Source organism: Lactuca serriola, chromosome 9 (genome assembly GCF_051521515.1).
Source record: "Lactuca serriola cultivar US96UC23 chromosome 9, Lser_US96UC23_V15, whole genome shotgun sequence".
Taxonomy (NCBI): domain Eukaryota; kingdom Viridiplantae; phylum Streptophyta; class Magnoliopsida; order Asterales; family Asteraceae; genus Lactuca; species Lactuca serriola.
In genome coordinates, this window is record NC_136416.1 from 54,515,431 (window position 1) to 54,533,460 (window position 18,030).

The window sequence follows — 18,030 nt, forward strand, 5'->3', positions numbered from 1 at the left end:
CTCTATGTTGATGAGAAGATTGGTGATTTTACACAGATCTCTAGTGGTGGATTTAAAAGTAATTGTGTAGAGCAAGATAAGGATTTGTTAAAACAATTTATCATTATCAAAGAATACTTACTTTTGAAGCATATAGAACAGAAGTCAGAGAAAGAAAGAAAAGAAAAACAAGATGTTCTTGATGTTCTTGAAGAAGTTCTTGATGTTCTTCAAGTTTCTGAAGAAAAAGCGACTCCAGATGTTCTTTTTGAGCGGGAGTCAAGTGTTTCAAGTTTTTCAGAAGCTTCACAATCCGAATCTAGTTGTTCTGAAGAAGAATCTCAAAGTATATCTCCGGAAATCGTGAAAGTGAAGGAGTTTTGTTCTATTGGAACAACTACAGATGATCAGATTCAGAAAGATGAAAAGGTTGTTCAGATCAGAAATTTGTTTCTGAAGCCTAGAAATAAGAAAAGAAAGAACAAGAGTAAAATGAAGAAAGTTTGGATGCCCAAGGTACAAGTGCCCATTGCTTGTGAAAGAATTGAGAAAGTTGAAGTCAAGCATGTTCAAAGAATCTCTGATTCTCATCTTTCTTCAGTTAAAAATGTTAGAAGTTGGAAGGAAAAGAAAAGAGAATTTTGTTGGTTTAATGAAATTTATGAAAATTTTTGTTTTCCAACTAAGAAGCGGGTATTATTTTCAGAGGATGATAGACTTTCTTCAAATAAGTGGGTGTGCAAGAAACCAACTTCAAAGTTGAACATTAAATGGGTTCCAAAAGTCCCATAAAAGTTTTGTCCTTTATTACAATTAAAAAAAGAACAAAAAAAAAGAACGATCAGATCATTATTCAGAAGTTTATTATTATCGTTCTTGTAACCCTAAATCCTCTACAACGGAAGTTCTTAGTCGAGCTCTGCTGAGGATTGTTTGATCTAATCATTCGACATATTTTGATCCACTCTTGTCTTATTTATTGTTTTGTGTTCATTGCAATACCTGTTTCAAAGATCTAATCGATCTTCACGTTTGTTATTATATCCTATCAATTGGTATCAGAGCCAGGTTTACAAACTTTACAATTTCCACCCTCCTGAAAGATCGTTATTTGTTTTAGCGTTAAATTGGAGAATATGGGATATATTTTCATCTTCAGCCCCCTGACTTTCAGGACTTCACCGATTTAACCACATTTCCCAAATTCTTTCCAAAGTTTTCGGATTTTACCACTTTTACCCCTTCTTTCCAAAAGATTTTCACTTCTTATCCTTTTTCTTTGGTCTTATTCTGTTCAAACCCTTCTAAATAAATTGCTTCTTATTCTATTCTTTTGTCTAAATTTAAAAATCGAAAACTACAAAATTTATTTTTGTTGTTTTTCCGGTTTTAATTTTTGAAGCTTGCGTTTAATCTAAAGAGATTTATTTCATCAAATCTAACGAGTTTTGAAGATTGTTGGGTGATTCTTCTTAATTTTCCGGATTCTCTCCATGGTTTTTGTTGAAGATTCAAAGGGGAGTGATGATTATTCAAGGGGGAGTTCGTTTTTGGAAGATTATTCTTATTTCTCTCGCTTCGAAGACCCCATGTACTGATGATTCTCACAATTTAGGGGGAGAAATGCCAAGAAGATCGGAAATCGTGATCTTCATCAGTTTCAACATCTAGGGGGAGATTGTTGAGTATTTGAGATATTGAAACCGATATGACATATTTGGTTATTTAGGGAAGCCTTTTTAGGGTTAATCATTTTATGATTCCCTGCAGTGCCTTTACAGTAGAAGTTCTTAATCGAGCTCTGCTAAGGCATTGGTTTTATATTAGGCATTTATTTTCTGTTGTTGGTAGATATTTATTGTTCCCTATAAATAATCATTAGGTTTACTTTTGGTGTAAGCTTTTTACCAGATTAGGGTTTTTCTCTGTACGTTCATGAGATAATCAATATACAAAAACCCTTTATCAGATTACTTGCATATTATGGTGATTGATTCTTGATTGTTCATGATATTCCGCATTCGTCTTCTTGGATTTATTCCTATCAGGAGTGTTACAGAGGACGTCTAAAGTTCTAAGATTAATGATTTTTAACAACAATGAAGTGGAAAATCATTTGTGAAATGTACAATATAACACTATATAATAAGATTTACAATCGGTTTGTAAACTAACTTTTGCAAGTCAAACGGTTGGTTAATATGGTTTCGACTGTTAAAAGTATACGGAATATGAAACATTTTAAATGAAATAATAAGTTTGAGTACAAGATTTCCTTGTACTTTTTCTTGTATCCCCCCTGAAAACATTGAAAAACACGGAAAAAGGTGTAGGGGTATGAACTCACCAGACGATAAATGTGTCGGCTAGGATGCTAAGCGTCAGTTTGGGGCTTGAATACACGCGAGGTTCCTATGTAATATGAAGAGATACATAATTGTATCTAATTAGACTTTGAACTACTAATTAAATTAGAATATACAATCCGAGGTGCGAAAACACTTCATTTCAAGTGTTAGGAGTGATCCAGGTTGCATCTAAGGGGTGTAAGGCCTAGATAAGGAGTTTACTCTTCAAGAGTAAGCCCTTAGGGGTGTTTACGGTCCAATGACCATATCCCCATGAGTTTACGGCCGTAAACTCATGGATGGAGTGTTCTTGGATGCTTAATGGTCTTATAACACTTGTGGGATGATGCTAGGTTTAGTTCTAAGGCAAGGGAAATGATTTGATCAACATATGGACCCTTTTAAGGAGTTTACGGCCATAAACTCTCATATACCCTTTCTATTTGTGTTTTGGTGATCCTAGGTTAAGTATAAGTGGTTCTAGTCCAAAGTATAAGCCATGGAAGGAAGTTAGGGCACTATTTGACCACTATAGAGGAGTTTACGGCCTAGGAACCATTCATTGGGGGGTTTACAGTCGTAATCTCCTAAGGGGGTGGTTTCTTTCATGTTTATGGTCCCTAACACAATGGTGTTTTTTTTTCTAGACATTATTCCAAGGCTTAGGAGGTGTTTAAGGGGCATTATAACACCTTAAATGGTGTTCACAGACCATGAATGAGGGTTTAAGGTCCAAGCATGTTCTTGGGCCGTAAACTCATGTTTACTCCCCAAATGTTATGATTTTGGTGTTCTAAGTCCATTCATACAAGCCCTTTGGTCATAACTAAGCTCTAGAAGTGGTTTGCAAGGGTTTTGGGGATTCAAAACCCCATTTATGTGTGTTTGCAGTTTGGGGCTGTTCCTGGGCTGTAAACACATGTCTTTGGTCCTTTTGGATGATTTAGACACGAATTTGAATGTTAAACAAGCTATAATATGATCTAGGATGGATTACATACCGATTTGGAGCTTGAAATGGTGATTTTGGATCAAAGATTTGGATTGAAGAGAGAGAATAGTGAGAGAGAGTGAAAAAGCTTCAAATGAAGTTCTTTCACCTTTATATAAGGTTAGATTTTGAGGCTCAGTGGAAATCTACCCGATACTGACGTTAAAGGAGGCTTATGGTCGTACCCGATTTAGTTGTCATAACCCGACGTGGTCGAAACTAAAAATTTTCCAAGTGAATATTAGGAATGTTTTCACTTGTTTCTAATGGGTTTGGACACTCATGAGATTATAATAAAGGTCTCAATTTAATTAACTTCATAAAAATGTTAACGGAAAACTTGAATACAAACGAATTTTACTGACGGAAACGGTTTACCGTGACGGAAAATTTTTCGGATTGTCATAGTCAGGGGGATGACTCGACGAGTTGAGTCAACTCGGAAGGTTGAATTTGACTTTGAACGAGTATTGACTTTCACTTTGACTGGAAGTTGACTTTGATCTTGACCTTGATTTTGACCAAGGTTGACTTGTGAAGGGGTCTTGAGTCTAAAATGGTATGTAAGGGGTTGTTTATGTATAGGACATGAGTAGAGCCGATTGTAGGAGCAGAGACATTCAACTATTTCACCAGACATTTGAAGTGAGTTTTCTCCTGTAGGAACGAGTCGAAAGGCACTAATGTCAGCCCATTTATGTATGTTAGTATGTTCTGTACTAAGGTCCGATCTCGGGCGGGGCCCGATGTTGGTTTATATGCTTTCTGGGTTTTGATTCAATGTCGGGGCGGTACTCGATGAATGATTATATGCTTGATGTCTTTGTGATTCTTGCATGTGTTTGTATCTGTATGTTTCCAGACTACGGTCCGATGCCGGGGCGGTTCCCCTAGGAATGTTTGTATGTTTCCCGGATCTCGTCCCGATGTCAGGTCGGGCCCGAGGAATGTTTATATGTGTATAATTAGGTGATTATGCTTATGTTGATGTGTATTAGTAGATATGCTCATACGCATGCTGAGCCTTGCTCGATGTCGGGCGGGGCCCATGATATGTTGTTATGTGATTATGTGATATGTATGATATGTGTTAGTTTGGGGAGCTCACTAAGCTTCGTGCTTACGGTTTTTAGTTTTGGTTTCGGGTACTTCCGGTAGCAAGGGGAAGAGTTCGGGATGACTACATGACACACACCATTTATGTTTAGCATGAAATGTTTTACTCTGATTTATTTGACATGTGATTGATATGAATACACTATTTTGATACTTGAGATATTATGGTTCATGTTTTGATAAATTATTTTTAGTAATTCTTGTTTAAATAAATGAAATTTTTGGAGCATATTTTTGGGATGTTTCAAACTCACTAAACTTTGGGCTTACAATTTTGGGTTATGTTTTAGGTACTTCAAACGATCGCGGGAAGGCGAAGGCGTGACTGTACACATCCTTGTGTTTTGACTTATGATTTTGGGAAACTCTGATAAGGAATATGTTTTGAAAACTATGTTGTAAACAATTTATGATTTTGGGTTGGTTTTAAAAGTTTAAATTGTAATGACCGAAAAATTCCAACCAATTTAAACTTTTCAAAAACAACCCGATTTCATTGAATTATTACAAAAGGGTTTTCAATACAATTAATTCGGAGTATTCCCAGAATCACATCACAACATAAACATGAGGAGCGGTACGATCACGCCTTCGCCTTGCCACAGTCTCCTGAAGGACCTGAAAAACATTAAACCACAACTGTAAGCCCGAAAGCTTAGTGAGATATCCCCAAAATACCAACCACATATACCATACATGCATAAAATGCCATATCATATCCGATCACAGAACATCCATGCACTTCGGGTCTACTGTGTGACTGGTCCGCCGCACCGGCCAACAGTCCACCTGGTCCACCCTCCGAGTCTAGCCATATACATCGATTCTACAGTGTGATTGGTCCGCCCGCACCGGGCCTTCAATCCACCTGGTCCACTATCTGAGTCTACAGTATGACTGATCCGCCCGCATCGGGCCTTCAGTCGGCCCGGTCCACTCTCCGAGCCTCGGCACGTCTGGTCCGCCCTCATTGGGCCTACAACCTATCCCGACCGCTCACTGGGTCTTCGGGACAACCGGTCCACCCTGGGTATCTTGGCCTACAACACAAAGCAGGACCCGCCTCAACCCAACTCCAGTCCAAACAACCATGTGCACATAAACATGCAATCATATAACAATTCACAGTCAACAAGCCAATCAAACAGATCACATAACATATCATCATCCTAACCAGGATACCGACCTAACCGGTCACTAGCATAGCATCACCCTACATATCAGGATACCGACCTCAACCAGGTCTCTAACATATTCCATCCTAGCTACCAGGATGCAACATATCAAAGCAATAACATAACAACAAACACCCGGATCTCAATCCGATAAAGGGCCGACCTTGGTGCCTTAGACCCTGTTGATATAGTGAGGATAACTCACCTCGCACTGCCGAAACTCTGAACTAAAGAAGCAGATTCTCGAATCACCGACTCACCAAAAATCCCGAACTAGCCAACATAGCACAAATAATCATTAGGCTAAGCACAATACCCTTCCAAGGGTAAATTGACCATTTTACCCTTAACTCAATCCGGCCTAACACTAGGTAAGCTCCCAAGCCCACCAATGGCCCAAAGTCTAGAAGTCCAAAACAAAGCCCACTATTGGCCCAATTTACTAAATTGGGCCCACCCTACCAAATGGGCCTAAACTCATGATCCATAACAACCAATGGGCCCACAATACTCTATCCATAATGTCCAGTCATGGCCCAAAATCCAGCAGCCCAATAACAACCCAAACTATAAGGCCCAAATTGAAAATGCCGCAGATGGGGTACGCTAGGCGTACAACAATGCTCGCAATAAGGGATCGGGACACTGGCCCGCTACGCTGGGCGTACTCATAGGTTACGCGGGGCGTAACCTCACAGCTCAACAACAACACATAACGTCTTAATGGTTTAAGTTCTTAAGCCCAAACTTCAGATCCTTAGGCCAAATATGCCTAAGATTCATAAAGTCTAAAACTTTATCACTTGGGACGTCCATAAAGCTCTTAATCCAAGGTCTTAATCCATTAAGACCTACTTATCTCACACATAGAACAACCTCAGCCCTTGGGACCTCATTTTTCTCACTCAAGACCTCTCCTAAGGTTTGAAAGGACAGATAATCTTGACCAACTCAAAACATGCAACAAGATGAGGACTTTTGGGACAAGAATGGTGTCAAAGCTTCACAACACATAGATCTACACAATATGAATGTCAAGCAAGAAGCTTTATACCTCAAATAGGCTCCAAAGGATGATGTCTTCCCAGATCTATAAGCTCCAGCCGTTCCTCTCCTTCTTTGACAACTTCTCCTTTCTTCCTTTATGTTCTCCTTTGCTAATCCAAGCTTTTCAAGACCAAACACACCCAATCAAGGAGGTGGGATAGCTATCTTAGGGTTTCTGAGGTTAGGAGAGTGATTATGGAGGCTAAGGAGGAAGCCTTTATGTTCTTTATATAGTGGTTGCCTTAAAATTAGGGTTTTGGGGATTCTGAGAGTACGCTGGGCGTACCTCTAGTACGCTGGGCGTACTCACCCAAACACCCGCGTTTCTTTCCTTCACTACGCTGGGCGTACGTCCAGCTTACGCTGAGCGTACCCAGCATGACCTCTTTTCCATGCATGGTCTTCCCTTTCCACTTTTCCTATAAAAGGACCATCATTACCCTTTCTCTTAAATCTCAGGGACTCATTCATAAATACTTTAAGAACGGGGCGTTACATAAATTTTTCATGATTTTTATGGGTGCTACATGTTTAGACTTCTTTTATGAATCATGGATTTTAGTTTGATGAGTTTGAAGTCAAAAGTAATTAGATAGGGTTGTAGATCTCCTCAATACCTTTCAGTGGATATAAAGATTGTCGAAATCGGAGTTGAAATGAAGAAGTTATGACCGTTTGATGTTAGAACGATTTTTGGGTTAGCCGCGTATGGGGTGTACGCTGGGCGTACTAGGGTATCCCTAGTACGTTGGGCATACTAGGGCTTCCCTAGTACGTTGGGCGTACCAGGAGTAAGTTAGGCGTATGCGATCAGTGCCTAAACCCTATTTTCGTGGTTTGAGCCCTATTTAAGCTCCTTAACTTCCCCAAACACATTCCATTCTCAGCCTCCACCTCTCCAACACCCTCTTTTGAAACCCTAACCCTAGTTTGAGCATTGTGAGCAAAAAGAAGGAGTTTTTAAGTGCTTTGGAGTGTTCTTTGTGCACCTTGGAGAAGAAAGAACTTGTAACATCCCAAAATTACGGTCCAAAAATTTCACTTTAATTCATTAATAAAAACTATAAGTATCATTCATCATATAAAATTCATAAATCATGTATCTCAAAAATATCATAACATCTGTCAATATAACAAAATCATATGTCAAAACATCAAAGTGAATCCTCCCAGGCTAAAAGCTGTGGTTTGTGCCATGCAGTCATCTCGAGTTCTTCCCCTTACTAGCGGAAGTACCTGAAACCAAAACTGAAAACTGTAAGTATGAAGCTTAGTGTGTCTCCCCAAACTACCACATACCATACACATAATCACATAATAGCATACATTGGGCCTTGCCCACTACATCAGGCCCCGCCCGGCATCGGACCGAAGTCCGGCATCGAGCCCCGCCCGACATCGGACCAAAGTCCGGTATACATATAATATATCAAAATGCATATAACATAAAAACATAACATAAACATATAAACATTCCTCGGGCTTGCCGCGACATCAGAACAAAGCCCGGAACATATAAACATAACATATAAGCTAGACATTCCTCGGGCCGAAGCCTGGAACATATAAACAAACACATGCAAGAATCACGAAGACATCAAGCATACAAACATTCATCGGGCTTTTCCTGACATCGGACCAAAGTCCGCATCGGCAAATAATGATATTACTATGATGTTTAAATAATATATTCACTTTTATCGGTTTTGGAACAACTCGGTTGTATGATTTACTGTTTTAAAAATGAAAATTTTACATTGGATTTTCGGGACGTTATAGGTGAGTTTTGGGTGGGTAAGACTAGTGAAGTTAGTGTTTTAGGTGCACTTTACAAGGGTGTTTCTTGTCAAGTACTGTCAACTAGAGATATAAATGAAGAGGTTTCGAAATCATGTAGCCTTTTTTCAAAGCTTAGTTTGCCCTATTAGCCTTTTTTGATTTTCTTTATCTCAATTCCAACCTCTAATAGTGTGCTTATACATGAATATTTTAACTTAAAACAATTAGAATTGTTGTGTCCCTTGACTACGGCGCCAATATGTTGGGTTGTCAAACCAATAAATGAAAATAGGTATAATAAGAAAGTCAAAACACAACTATGTATATTAAAAGATAGTACAAAAAAAGTAAGGGTTAAATCCATATTGACACACATCAACTGTTTAATACCCTTTTGCACAAGGCATGTAAATGGTTGTTTGATATGCCTCGTACTGAGTCTGGTAAGAGGTTTGGTATGACTCGGTTAGATTCAGACTGTTTGATATCACACTTAGAAGCCTCTGACTCGATCTTGACTCTTCTGGTATGTCTCTTACTCGGTCAGATTCATGGTTGTTTCTGACTCAATCAAAACTTTACTCATTTAGATCTGATTCGCCCATTAACTATCAAACAACTCCTAAGTCTTGACAATGGTAAACAAACAATAATAAATAAGAGTGGATGCATTCAAATGATTAAGAATAAAGAAACATAAGATAAAATAAGTTTTAAAAATCAATTTGAGAAATAATTATAGTTTCATGTTCTATCCATCTATAATGTAGGTTAATTTCGAATGAATATATGGATCATCAGATCTAAGTTGGCAGTGTCACTGTAGTATTAGTATATGAATTAATTCATAATTAATTCATAATGTAGGTTAATTATGAATTAATATATGGTTCATCTATAATATAGGTTAATTATGAGTTAATATATTGATCATCAAATCTAAGTTGTAGTGTCATTTTACTTGTCAAATTGTTTAGTTAAAATAAATTCTTTCACTAAACATATCTTACTAACTTAACATAAACAATCTCTTAAATTAAATCAAAAAGTTACATAAAGTTCTTTACAAATATTCTCAAACATTGTTCATTCATCACATAAGTTTTGGAAGTTTAAAAAAATGTGATATCAAGTTTACCATGAGATTAAATTCAAACATAGAATCAACTCATTCATAAATCAAACAAAATGCGAATCACTAGACGACATAAACCAAGTAAAAATTCAATAATATAAATCAAACAAAATGTGAATCACTAGATTAGAAAACGAATCAAAACATCCATACAATAGAATTAACCACACCTATAAGAAAGTCGAACTAGAAACCGAAAAGTAAGGTTGAATGATCAAAATTATAACTAACAAAAGTATGCAAATAACATGATTCCATCAAACCTCATAAAACGTCTCGAAATGACAATGAGTGAAGCATAACATGTAAATGGAATGCAAATATATGAAATAATCATGATAACTGATGCATAAAATGCATATAATATATGAATGATAGATATGATATTTTAAATTTAGATTTATAAGAAGGGTATAATAGTTAATTGATAAAAATAAAGATTTAAAATGATTATAAAATGTTTAAGATGTTACCAAGAAAAAACAAAAAATTAGGCACATATTATATTTTAAAATTGTATGAAAAATAAATATGATATTTAAAAATTAGGCTCGACACATATAATATTTTGATATTTTAAAATAATATATACAAAATTGTCTCATTAATATAGGTGTCTATTTGTTCGGTGATTAACTTGATTTGTTTGGTGGCATTCGATGGAGAAGGATGCTAAACATTTTTTAGAGGGTGAGTTTTTGTGTCATGTGGTGGAATGTTTAGAGATACCATAATTACTTTCTTTTTGAAAAGGTGAGATCTAAGAAAGCATATTTGGTTGACAGCATTGTTACTCGATCATTCTCTTGGAGTAATCATAGACATGTGATTTTCATTAATCGGATGGGTTGGCTTCAAAACCCAATTGTCGCCGTTTTGTAATTCTTTTTTATGATTTGTACTTTGTTAATCTAGCTTCTTGCTTAGCGTTTTGCTTTAGGTTTTAGGAAGTAGTGCATGTCATGTTATGCTCACACATTAGTCTTTTGGCATCCAGCTCACTACATGTCATTTTTGCCACACGATATGTATGATATGCCATTTTTAGGGGTGAGTCAAATTGGTAAGATGTGAAAAGAAAACAAAACAAAAAAATTAGAAATAGTTGATACTCTCTCTCTCTCTCTCTCTCGACATTCAAATGCCGTTTGAAGCCAAAAAGCTCGATATACCACCGTCGGGGCACGGTGTATGCCATGAGTTTACCGAGCTAAATGTCGTCACCACGCCCTTGAGCCTTATAATATTTTTGTGGTTTTAAAAAAATCATTCTATCTCTTTGTGTAAGGGAAAGAGCATTAAATAGGACTCGTGCACATGGTTTATCTTCTCCGGATCCATAGAATATCTTTGTTTCTTGGAACCTACATGCACAAAAATTCATTCATAGAATATCTTTGTTTCTCCGGATCCATAGAATATCTTTGTTTCTTGGAACCTACATAGTGGTATGCATCTATATAATGAGCTTTTATATTAACATTGTTTTAGGTTTTATGTAGATGTTACTTTTATATGAATTTTGAGAACCGATATGATCTCTTCGCAAGAATGCTATAAGCATAGATTGATATTGGATCTTTCTTTTCATATAGGAATGTTAGACCTTAGGTGATAACAAGTTATGGATTAAGATGGTAACATAATTATAAATTATGACGGAAAATATATAATATAGTATATAGTATTAAAGATAAAGATCTAAGAATGAGAGTTATATATTAAAGTGATTTAAAACTTAAAAGTAACATACTAACTATGTTTTCAAACTTTTTATAATCTAATTATAACTTAATTCGTAAAAATAGCTTTGTGAATTAGCGATATAGTTTTTAAAGAGAAAAAAAACATATATAAGCAAAAAAAAGCTAAGTGTTTTACAAAAAATTAGCAAAATTAAGGTATTTCCTCAAATAACCACTAATTCTCCCGAGAATGTCTTCAAAATTACTATAGAGGCCTCTGAAATTACCTTTAATTTAAAGCCAAAAAATTTCGGAATCTCATTAATCCATTATTCATATCACGGATACACCTACAAAATTCTTTAAGTGCAAAGTCCAATTTTATAGATGTAGCCTACGAAAATGGTGAAACAGGTCTATGTGGCAGGTATATCATGCAAAATTGGAGTACTACATGCTGATTAATGACATTCGTACTCTGAAATATGATATCCGTAAAATGAAAAATGACATCTGTATTGTGAAATATGATATTCGTAAAATGAAAAATGACATTTGTACTACGAAATATAGCATCCATATAGCAAAAACTATATACCTTTTTCAAAACATTATAAATTCTAATATGATTTTGTTTTCCTGAGAAAACAGATAAGTTTTTTTTTTCTTTCACAAAAGTTGAGTTTTCTACATAACATGTTATTATTCGTTGCTTGTATCGTAGGGATGTTGTGGACAATAAACAATGAAACTCAATATGTTATTATTTGTATGAGGTCCGGTGTATTATTTACATGGATCACAAGAGTTTGTGATATATTATGGATCAGTCGAATCTAAACATGAGACAACGTAGGTGGCTTGACGTGATCAAGGATTATGAATGCGAGATTCTGTACCACCCAAAAAAGCGAATGTGGTCGCTGATGCTTTGAGCCGCAAGTTTTGAGGATTTCAATTGATTCACCATTGTTGGATTTGATCGTAGAGGCACAGGCTGAGAGAGTCAAGAAAGAGAATTGGAAACATGAGCGAATCAGGGGCGAGATCGCTAGGTTTTCTACCGAAATCCGTGGATTGTTGACATGGTGCGATCGGGTTTGGGTACCAGATTTCAGCGGGATTAGGCAGTCTGTGATGGAGGAGGTACACAAGTTCAGGTTTTCAATACACCCTGGAGACACCAAGATGTATCGGGATTTGCGACTTATTTATTGGTGTCCGTGCATGAAGAGGGAGATAACTTGGTATGTTGAGAGGTGCTTGACCTACCGGATGGTCAAGGCCGAGCACCAGAGACCGTATGACAAGCTGCAGCCATTGGAGGTTCCCATGAGAAAATGAGAACATATTACTATGGATTTCATCACCAAATTACCTCAGATGGCTAAAGGGTTTGATGCAATTTGGGTGATAGTGGACCATTTGACCAAGAGTTCCCACTTTCTAGCTATTCAAGAGAGCTCATCAACTGAGAAATTGGCGGATTTATATGTGCGCAAGATTGTTGCTCGGCAAGGTATTCTAGTCTCCATTGTATCTGATCGAGTTGTTCGGTTAACTTCTCATTTTTGGAAGACGTTCCACGAGGATCTGGGTGCAAGGTTGCATCTTAGCACTGCTTATCATCCGCAGATTGACGGTCAGAGTGACCAGACCATTCAGTCACTTGAGGACATGTAGAGAGCTTTTATCATAGATTTCGGTGGGAGTTGGGACTCCTACCTTCCCTTAGTTAAGTTCTCATACAACAACAACTATCACTCCGGTATCTGTGCATCACCATTCGAGCTTATCTATGAGAGAAAGTGTCATTCCATAGTTTGTTGGGGAGAGGTTGGTCATAGGGTCATGGGAAAGAACGAGGTGGTTCTTCCGACGACAAAGCTTATTCAACATATCAGACAGAGATTACAGACAACTTAGAGTCGGCAGAAGAGTTATGCCGACATGCATCGATCTAAGTTGGAGTTCTAGGTCGGCGACATGGTTTTGCTGAAGGTATCACCCTGGAAGTGTGTAATACACTTAAGGAAGTGGGGAAAGTTGTGGCCCCGGTATATTGGGCCATTTTGAGTGATTTCCGGGGTTGGCAGGGTAGTTTATCGGTTGGATTTGCCTAAGGAGGCCAGACAGATTCACAACACCTTTCATGTTTCTCAACTTCAGAAGTGTATGAATGATGATTCATCGGTTGTTCCTTTGGATGATATCAGGTTGATGATTGTCTGAATTATGTGGAGAGACCAGTGGCGATTTTGTATAGGAAGATGAAGGCCTTGCACAACAAGGTGGTGTCTTTGGTCAAGGTTCAGTGACAACATCGGAAGGGTTCTGAATAAACTTGGGAACTCGAGGCGGAGATGCGGGAGCACTACCATGAGTTGTTCACAGTAGTGGACTTTGAGGATGAAGTCTAGTTCAAGTGAGGGATAATTGTAACATCTTGATTTCCAGGTATTCCATTTATGCCCTTGATATGAGAATTGTTTGCATTTTCGTCCCAAATGGCATTTTTGTAATTTTTGGGAGTGGCTTGCATACGTTGGGCGTACGTGGCCTGGACCAAAACCCTAATATTTAGGGTTTTCACTCTATTTAAACCTCATTATAGCCTTACAATCCTTTCATTCATCAACATCCATCCTCCAACTCGAGCCTAGCTAACCCTAATCTCTTGAGTGAAGCAATCTTGACCTTGAGTGTGCATTTTGGTGTTCTTGAAGGAGGAAGAAGGAAGAGGAAACCATATTAGAAGAGTGGAGCACTTTGGATCCAAAATCACATCATCATTTGACACCATTTGGAGGTAAAAAGCTTTGATCTTGATGAAGTTTTACCTAGATCTTGTTTAGCCATGGATTTGTGTTCTTTTGGTCCCTTAAGATTGGTCTTATGAGTACGGGTTACTCTAATTCATATGAGTCATCCTTTTATACGTTTTGGAGTGTTTAGAAGCATAAAAATGTGTTATTGGCTCTTAATTTCTTTCTATGCATATGCTAGAATGTCTTAATGGGTTAATTAGTTAAGGTTTTGTAGTTGGGCACCTTCTAGACATATTAAGTCATAAAGCTAGAAACTTTATGACTAGGATGTCATTTATGGACTAGATATGGATTTTTGGATGGAAGAGCTTAATATAATAAGTACTTATTAGAAAAGGTGGTTGGCAGATGCGTACGCTGGGCGTACCAAATGGTAAATGCCCCATATACGAGCTAAGTGCACCCAATATACTTAGCTGAGTTGACTCGGCTGATTTTCTTGACTTTTGACTTTGACCAGATGTTGAACAAGTTTGACCTATGGGTATTTTGGGTATTTTGAATGGTAGCTGAGTTTGGTCATTTTTCATGAATATGTGACCAGTTGAGCTGATATTCAGAGCAGTGTACTGTTTAGCTATCTTTTCAGACTGAGAGGTGAATTTTCCTCATTGTACTTATGGGTTGCAGGAACCAACACCGACCCACTAGATTCTGTATCCTGGTATATAGGATGTTGCTATGTTGTAGTGATCTGTTAGATCTGTATCCTGGTATATAGGATGTTACTATGTTGTAGTGATCAGTTAGATCTATATCATAGTATATATGATGTTGTTATGTGGTAGTGGGCTGTAGATATGTATGACTACCTGTACTTGTTGATTATTGATTGTTATGCTATATGTTGATGTAATATGGTCTGTTGGGTTGAGGTTGTCCTGATTTGTGTTGAAGGCCAAGATACCCAGGGCGGTCCGGATAGACTGAAGACTTGCGAGACAGTCGAGTCAGGCTGAAGGCCCGAAGAGTGGTCCAGAAAGGCTGAAGGCCCGGTGCAGCGGTCCAGTCATGCTGAAGGCTCTATGAGCAGCCCAGATAGTCTATAGGCCCGACGCGGCTGACCAGTCAAGCTAAAGGCTCATGTATACATGCTGTTATTTGTATGGTTGTGTGTGGTACTTTGGGGGAACTCACTAAGTTTTGGCTTACAATTTCAACTTTATGTTTCAGGTACTTCAAATGATTGTGGGAAAGCAAAGACAAGATCGTGAACATCCTCTTGGTTTTGATGAAACTGATTTGGGACACTTTGATATATATGATTTCTACTTTTGAGAATAATATTTTGTAAATGTTTGGTTTTGATTTGGGGTTTGACTAAAAACAATGATTTCTCTTGATTTGAAAATGAAATTTTTTTCCTAGATTTTTGTAAGTTACATGATCTGCCCCCTTTATCCTTTAGCATAAAGTTGGTCCGTTCCTGAAGTTCAGCATAAATTTAGCCCCCCCGAGTATCTTGACCTTCAACACAACGTTGGACAATCATCAACAAGCCACACTATATGTCGACATATATAATAACAGACAAATAAGCAACAATCTAGCAACACATGTAACTGTCTAAACAAGTCTACCTATTTCACAGCTCGCTACAACATAAAGTCATCCTAACTCACAAGGATACATACAATAATGTAAAGTATAGTGAGAAAACTCACCTCACAAATAGACCAGATAACCACCACCACACGCGAATACTAACAGACCGGTCTCACACACCACCTAAACATTCAATCAGCAGTCAATCCTCAGCTATGACCTAAAACCCTAAAGTTTAACTCAAGGTCAAACTTATTCAAAAAGTCAACATGTCAAATTCTGGTCAACAGACACACCACGCTTTCTTCTGGGTGCCCCGCGCTCACAAAAGGACAAAACAATCGAGATCTTAAGCTCAAACAAGCGTGTTCCAGAAAACGATCAAAGTGTGTCACGTCGGAGAAAAGCACGCAACGTCTAGGCCTTTTTAACAAAGTGAAAAGAGTTAATACATTAAGTCTAAACCCTAAAATTCCAGATCTGGTCCTTAACAATATGTTAATGAATAAATTTTCATCTTTACTCATTAAGTCACTCCCATAAAGCAATATCTAAACTCTTGTACTCTAAATGACCTAAATATCCCATATAGCTTGCATGGCTTGGTGGACATGCACAAAACACCAACTTTCCAAGTCAAATAGGTCCATTAGACCATTCTAAGTGCTCAAAAGAAGCTCAAGTCATCACAACTCTAAGCTTACCACCCGAAAGGGACAAAAAGTGCATTTTATGACAATAAGCAAGGTCTAACAAACTAGAAGTAGGCATAGAAATTTCACCTGACCCGATAGGGCACACAGTTGACCCACCCTAATTGGGGACGAGTATTCCTTGTAAAAATGGATACCGGGTATGGGGTCGGCGATCCCCATTATGCTGATACCGAGGATAAAGTTGAGGTCAAGTATACCAATCCCCAACCCACCCCACCCCCACTTTGATGACATTATGTATATATATATATATATATATATATATATATATATATATATATATATATATATATATATTATAAATTATTAAATATGAATTAAGTCCACTAACAATGAATTTATTTGTATTAGACCATCAGAGACATAGTTCGTATACCAAATTATGTTCCTAATTTCAAGAGTTCTTAAATCCTCACTTTGTTTGACTTCCCGTATACCAAATTGTCACTTCTCGTTATAAGGCTTCTTAGACTTTATGATTGATGTAAACACAATCTGATTATTGCCTCTGTTTTTTTTATCACTTATAAAACCTGGAATTTATTATTATTATTATTATTATTGTTATTGTTATTATTATTATTATTATTATTTGCGTAAGTTGAGTTTATTATCTTGATAGACCGGGGATAGTTCGGGGATGGTTCGGTGATGGGTCAGGGAAAAGCCCAAAATTTAAAGGGGAGGGGATTCGATTCCCGCATCCGGCGGGGATGGGGATGGGGATGAGGACGAAGTTAGGCACTCAGGGATGAAAACATATATGGTTAACTCCGCCCTATTTTCATCCCTGACTAGAAGGAGAGTTTGAAGCTTTATACTCACAAATGTTCAGAATTAAAACAACCTTGTTGAATCTACACTTGAGCCTTTCTTCTATGCACCAAAATGAACTTTTGATCTGTAAGCTTTAACCACAAAATGGAGAAATAAGCTTCCCAAAATGATTTCAATGCTCAAAACAAGTTAGAGATGGGTAGAGTTTTGTGGGATCTCTCTAAGGGGCGATGGAGGCTAAGAATGAGCTAACCATAGGGGTTAATGTGCTTAAATAGCCTCCAAAACCCTAATAAGTCGTTCCGCCCATGAGTCTGAGTGTACCATGCTTCTTGCGATTAATTCCAAATTTTCATATTTTTCAACAAATGCAATAAATGGCTTCCTGTTTCGCCCCACCTTCTACTTCTTTATGGACCATAAAACTCTCAATTAAAGAGTGGAAAAACATTATCAGAACTAAGATGTTAAAGTAAGAGTACTTGTAATTTCATGATTTTTACAATAAAAATCTTCAATTATTTTGACACCTTTTTTATGGAAAATCACAAAAGACTTTAGTTAATTAAATCAACATTTTCAAAACAAATCACAACATTACGTTCTTTATTCAAAAACCAACAACCGACAATCCCTCTCACGACGAATTATCGTAGGTAGAGTTTCCACCATAGTGACGAATTTTCCAACAACAATCCCTCTCACGACAAGTCGACGACATGCCTTACCGTGCCATTAATTAGTTTGTATCGCATGAGTTGGATTAAGTTGGAACTTTACAGTTGATATCTCATTTTTCAGTCTTTTGTTGCGGAGTTCTTTCTGTAAAAAGAAAACTCATATACAATTTTGTGATTAAGTTATGTCCAAATTAAATAAAAATAAAACTAACACCTATATCTAAATGTA